Source organism: Primulina huaijiensis, chromosome 11 (assembly GCF_012295235.1).
Source record: "Primulina huaijiensis isolate GDHJ02 chromosome 11, ASM1229523v2, whole genome shotgun sequence".
NCBI lineage: Eukaryota > Viridiplantae > Streptophyta > Magnoliopsida > Lamiales > Gesneriaceae > Primulina > Primulina huaijiensis.
This window is the reverse complement of record NC_133316.1, coordinates 10160504-10167125: the sequence shown is the minus strand read 5'-3', so window position 1 is coordinate 10167125 and position 6622 is coordinate 10160504. Positions and strand designations below refer to the sequence as shown.

The following is a 6622-nucleotide window of genomic DNA, read 5'->3' as shown; positions in this document are numbered from 1 at the left end:
CACTTCGGTGATTTCAAAATCGAACTTTCAAAGGTGGATTCTTTTGTTCGTTCGTCTATCGATTTTCACGAGTGTTGCCAAGGACGGGTTCTTTGGAGGTTCTCTTGAACGCGATTGTTTCTTTCGTCGATTAATTGTTGCTAGACCGCGTGATCTAGAGGCGATTATCACACCTATCAATTACTTGTTTCAAAGATCGGGACAAATCAAAGATCTCGTGGGCGGGATCGTATCAAGCTCTTTCACAAGCGAATTCCGAGACCTATCAAGATTCCGACCCAAATCCGAATCAGAAGCCGAAAGAGACGCAGCTGCCACTAAAGCAGATGATACTGCCAAGCCAAGGAAGGTCCGGAAGAAAGCATCTATTCTTGAACCAGCGGAATCCGCTTTTAACAACCAAAAATAAAAGAAGCTACATGCCCCGCAACCCTCAATGACACGCTTTGAAAGCTCCCCTATCTGACATAAGCGCACTAGCACATTCATTTCAATCTGTTTTCATCTCCTCGTGGGCCTAGTTTGAAACTATTTGAACAAAAAATGAAGCAGGAGCGTACTGGAGTTTTCGGGGCTTGGCTTTGAAGCCGTAGCTTGCCGTTACCTTCGGACTGTCTTGACTACGGCCATGAATCAAATCAAAGATTTATCCTAGTAAGGGGGCTGAACCGCGAAAGAAACGGTAAGACGAGCTTCTTTCCTCTCAGTCTTAGGCTCAATTTCAGAATGCTTTTTCCGAAATGCAAGATCGATATCTTTCGTAGCAGCCAAGGATGAGTTTGATCCATTAGGTTCTTCGATTTGTTCAGAAAAGAAACGAGAGACAAGAAAACATCTTTGATTACGATTAAAAGGAACAATCTCAAATAGACCAAGATCAAATTTCGAGTCATTTCTTGGTGAACATGATCCGCCATAATCTCTTCGATCCCTTCATTGATGTGCCAGAATAGAGAGAGATTTGGTAAGAAAGTGGAAAAGACTTTTTTGTATATGATAATCAAAGGGAGTGGGAAAACTGCAGTAATTCTTTGGAAAAGCCCGGTTCTCTTTGTCTTCGAGCTTTCATTCCTCAATCCACTAATTCGTTCCTTCATATACCTCCCCACCAATAGATAGAGACAAATGGGAATAACCGAACCACGTCTACAAAATGCCAGTACCATGCAGCTGCTTCAAAGCCAACGTGATGCTCCTTGGTCAGATGACCAAGATATTGGCGAATCCCACATATGATCAAGAAAAGAGTACCTATAATCACATGAAAACCATGAAAGCATGTTGCTAAGAAAAAGGTAGAACCATAAATACTATCCGAAATAGTGGAGGGTGCTTGATAATATTCCATTCCTTGAAAGCCAGTGAATACTAGAGCCAGTAAAACGGTAGCTGCTAAAGCGTAAACTGCTCGTTTTTCCATCTGCGCGAGTATAGCATGATGAGCCCAAGTTACGGCAGCTCCAGATGAAGGGAGAATAAGGGTATTAAGAAAAGGGATTTCCCAAGGATCTAAAACCCCAATCCTTTTTGGTGGCCAAATACCTCCGATCTCTACCGTAGGTGCCAAAGAAGAATGAGAAGAAGCCCGAAAAAAGCAAAAAAGAACATAACCTCCGATACGATAAAAAGAATAAAACCATATCGAGGTCCTAATCGTACGACTTTGGTATGATGTCCTTCCAACGTGGATTCACGTAGAACATTGCGCCACCATACGAACATGGTATATAGAATAAATATGAGGCCCAAACTGAGAAGTGTTGCACCCCCTTGAAATGAGTGCATGTACATCACACCTCCTACGGTTTTTGCCAAAGCTCCGAGTGAACCCGAAATAGGCCATGGACTGGGATCTACCAAATGATAAGAATGCCTCTGAGATTCAATCATAAACCATTTTGACTCGGTTGTATGTAAACCCCCCCGCCTTCACCCCCACCCCCTAAAGGAGTAAAGAAGGGCTCTTTGGGGTCTAATTTTCTTTCTATCTGACAGGACAAATAAATAGGAAAGGGTGGTTCTTTCATTGCATTGATAGAAGAAGAACTATAAAAATATATCTTTATTATTTTGAGAAGAGAATCGTTGGTTTTACCGACGAACTACGTGGGAAAATGTACCTTATTTCTTTCATTTTCAGCAAGATTTTTGGAAAGTTTCCATTCAGTTCGCTTTCAGAAAACTTGCTGATCGCGGATTAGTTCGTTCTGCGCCGCCAGCGGCCTAAAATAAAGCAGGTTGATCTCTTTTGCATTCATTTATTCAACTTGACACGTGGGAAGGACTTACTCTCCTAGTGGCTCGGCTTGGTTTTGCTCCCTTCCCGCACTATTCCTCCCCACTCAAAAGAGCTCACTTCCGCAAGGTTTCAAACTTGAGTTTTCAGAAGTTGTTGATTGAAGGAAGAAAGCCCGTAAAGTAACAACATTTCAAAGTCGAAAATCCACAGTACTGGAAATTCTTCCTAGAAGGCCAAGGTGTAAGCGAACATAGATAAGCTAACCAGCTTACTTTCTGTGCTGAATAGAAGGCAGGTATCTTTTTGAATAAACTAAATCACCCCTCCAACGCAAAGCAAGAGAGGCTAGCGAATAAGCAGACGAGGACTCTACTACCCAAAGACAGCTGCTACTGGAGAAGAAAGACTCAGGAGTGGAACGGAGCGGAAGAGTTAAGGAAAAAGGTTCTAGAGAGAAGGGTTTAGTAAGCTAGAGATTTCGAATCTGTCTTTGTTCCAGAGGGGAATGAGTGTTGATGGATTGCCCACGGGTAAGAAAATATTCTAATTCGAGATTGGCAGAGAAACGGTCCGTGCGAGCACAAACCAAAGGAAGGTTCCAAGCCGAAATGTACAAATCTCATAGGTCAATATCTGCTCAGTCTATGTTAGCAGCTTCAGTAGGATTCAGGTCTTTTCTTTCTTTCCTGCGAATGGGGAAGTCCGGATCAATCCGTTGAAAGAGAAGCCATCTCAGCCTAAATGGAAGTAGACCAAGTAGTTTTATTGGAAGAAATGTGAAAGTAGGGGCTGATAAGCTCCCAGACCCAGAATTCATTGAAAATGGAGTTCTTGGTACCGGCCAAGCAGAAATAATATGAATAGCGAGCCAGCACTATATTTATTGATTGGAAAGAAGGGACTCTCCAAAGAGAGGCCCGAGCGGAATGAAGTTGTGCTAAATGAAGGAGTTGTCCTAAATGCCCCTTGTTAGCTGTCGCAGGAAGTGGTGAGGGCTCAGGAAGTGAAGCAAACTCGAACCAAAGGACAAGTCTGTTCCTGCTTCGTTTTCTGTTCCCGATTCAATCTTCACCTTTCCTGAATGAAGAAAGAGAGCGAAAGAGAAGAGATCAGTGCAATAAGAGGGGAGAGAAACTGTCTTCGTTCGGTTCGGCAGAAGAAAGCCGAGAAAACAAAGAGGAAGAGCATTATGCAAGCAACTAATTAAGTAAATAGTTGCTATCACCACCTCGAGCAGTAAAACAAAGTCGTTACGGCTATGTTACTAATATGGACAGCTATGAATGGTATTCATTGAAAGGAGTGACCGCTTTCTAGTCGTAGTTGGTACCGCCCCTGTTCACTTCAGCATGCAAGGAAGACCTTCGGGAAGAATCAAAGTTTTTCTCCTCTGCAAAGCAAAGCTATCAATGCTTTATTCAAGATCTTTAGCAGACGATCGTTCATTCTCCCTCCCCAGTGGCTTTCGAAAGCTCGACATGAAAGAAGAGGTAAAATAGGAAAAGTACGGGGATCCCATTCCTTAGTCAGGACCAGGGCCTCCTTGTGAGCCATAGTTCTAGTGTAAGCATATAAATTAGCCCAAGTAAAGGGACTCTCGAGAAGATAAATATAACTGCTAGTTTCAGCTACCTTTCCTGTGAAAATCTTAAACTTCTTCTAAATAACTTAGAACTCTTTGAGGAAAAGAATGTGGAAGAACTGCAAAGTGGCTTTCCGAAATCAGGGGTGACCCTGATAAATGTTGGGAGCTATATCGCCAGAGACGGATAATTCAAGCGATAGAGAATAAGAATCAATTCTTATAGCTTGAATCTCTTCTGCTCTTGTAGCTAAGTGACTCTTCTCTTTCCTTTATTAGGAATAGACAAGTCTAAGTCTTAATAGGAATGAAATAAAAGTTCTTGTTGCAAAAACTTTCTCATTTTCCGCTTCACTTCATAATGAGATTAAAAACCGATGCTTCCTTGGCCGTGTAGAACATGGATAGCATTATGTCATTCCTACAAGTGATCCCCCATCCAGGATTGGAAGAAGTGCTATATGAGGACTTCGAAATCAAATAGAATATATTGCTTTCCATTCCTCGTGAGCCACTTAGTTCTCCGAAACAAGAGATTAAAGTGATCTTCTTCCTTTTTCCCAATAAGTCGACGGCGTTACACCATTGGGATACTTCGAATAAACTGAAGTACATATAGGATACACCCGTGCTAAAACCTTTTCTCAAGATATCTTCCAAACTGTTGGGGTCGTTCCTCCGGATGTTGTTCTCCCGGTGTGAAACCAGTTGGTTCCGTAGTTTTAGAATTATGCTGATCCCAAGTACTCCATCTCCATCATTGCATATGTCAATATAGAAAGTAAAGAGGAAAAGGCATGACCAGAAGAATTGTGTTAAATAAGTGAATTTAACTAGTTGAGGCATTCTTGATTGAGAACCGATGATTCCCTCCAGACAGAAAGAGAGTCCTTCCTGTACGAGTATAGTGAAAAAACGAGAGGTTTGGTTGGTTGTTGACCAACAGAAAGCATGGGAAATAAGGGTAGGGGACTTTTTCTCGATCACCTATCTGACGAAGAAAGAGAGTAAACCAGAAGCGTTTTCTTCTTCTCTTACGATATTTCTTTCTAGTTAGAGGAAAATCTCACTCCTAAAAGCAAGAATTCTCAACTATACGATTACGAGACCACCAGACGCGCATTCCTTGGGATCAGAAGGAAGACTATCCCTGTGCGTGCTACTGCTCTAAGGCTTTCAATAATGAATTGGATGGCATGCTTTCGACGTGCTGTGATGAGAGGTGCCTTAAGCTCAATCCCGTCCTTTTGAGTTGTAAGCAATGTCCCTTCGTTTTGTGAAAGTTCTTTCACTTTCTTGTGCCGATTGCAGGTTCCAAGATAGTCTTCTTTTGGAGGTTGCTATTCCGAGTCCGCCTTGTGTGCCTGCCAGTTTCGGGGAGTACGAGACGGGGTGTCTAGCTGGCAGGCTTGATTAAAGGCTTTAAGAGAAAGAGACGGAAGCGAATTCGGCTTGCTACTCCTATTCCATACATCCTTTCATCTAGTGACCAGAGGTGAGTTTCGTATAGAAGGGACGGAAGTTTGTTGAGTTGAAACTATGGGACGGAGGTAAGGACCGGTATAGAGTGAGGGTAACAGTTGAGGTGGCTTAACCATTCGAACTACCTATTCATGCTTTCCCACTTTTCGGTTTTGATATACGAAGGGAGACGAGCTAACAAGCGAACAAGGGTCTGAAAGAGTTGAAGTTCGTATAGAGAGGCCCGTATATAAATAGGCAATGAGGTTTATCACTTGACGACTCTCGAAATGGCTTTTTCACATGGCATGATCCCTATAGCTGGACAATGAATCAATCGCTATCTCACTCTATTGACAGACTCTCTGATAGGTCCTTTGATACTCGTATAGGTGTGATTTGAATAAAACAACTTCTTACTCTATCGAGTAAGCCTTTAGGTGCTTCAAGAGCTCGACCGAAAGGAAAAAAAACCTTGTCAGCTAGGTCTCTTTAAGCTACTCCCCTGTCAGCTAGCCTCGCTTCTTTTCTGTTTTCCTTTTCATCTTCGTCCTATGTAAGAAAAGCATTTATTTAAGCTGACTGGGGGCTCTTTTTGAGCTTGCCTACGTATCTGCCGCACTTGGCCAGGATCAAGTCAGCACTTTGGTTTAGAATGAAGAAGACAATGCGCAATTGAATCAATAGTTACATCCATACACATAGAATAGGAAGAGAAGCTGCTGTTTGCAAGCTCTTTCTTTAGCATTAGTTAGTATTAGAATCCCGCCCTTCCTGTTATGTTAAGAAGTGACGGAGCTTTCCTAAGCAAGAGCCCGAGCAGAAATGGCATTTTGAACATCTAATTGGAACAGAGATTCACCAATGATTCTTTATTTCCCAGCGAGGAATGGCGCTCAGTTATCAGCTGAGTACGTACTGGCTTCTACCTTGTCAAAGGTTTTAATACAGCCGCAAAGGTTATGATCTTCATCTACAAAGGCGCAAGCCAGAGTACCGAAGACCAGTTCCAACAGCTACTCTCTAGTTATGTTTTGGTCTCCCGTGACGTGATACCAATTAGCCCAACACAACAAGAAGAACATTCGATTCCGGGAAAGAAGGTTGATCATCAGTGTGGACAGTTTAGCAGTAGAATCCGATTCTGAAACAGAAAGGGTCTTCCTTCGTTGAGAATGTCAGTTTTATTCATTCTCTCCAGGGTTACTGTTTGTCAAGATTACTTTATATCCTCTTGATAACCCGGTATACAACACAGGCTTCTAATGAAGACCTAGAGACTTACGAGAGATGCCTCGGACTCGGTTTCTCGAGCGTGGCTAGGGCGTATGCCCATCTCT

The 6622-nt window shown here is 42.6% G+C and overlaps 1 pseudogene; it reads right to left on the bottom strand.

Annotated features, from left to right (window-relative positions):
• Window positions 1-428: 428 nt before the first annotated feature.
• On the bottom strand, window positions 429-6241 carry LOC140988358 (cytochrome c oxidase subunit 3-like; annotated as a pseudogene).
• Window positions 6242-6622: the final 381 nt, after the last annotated feature.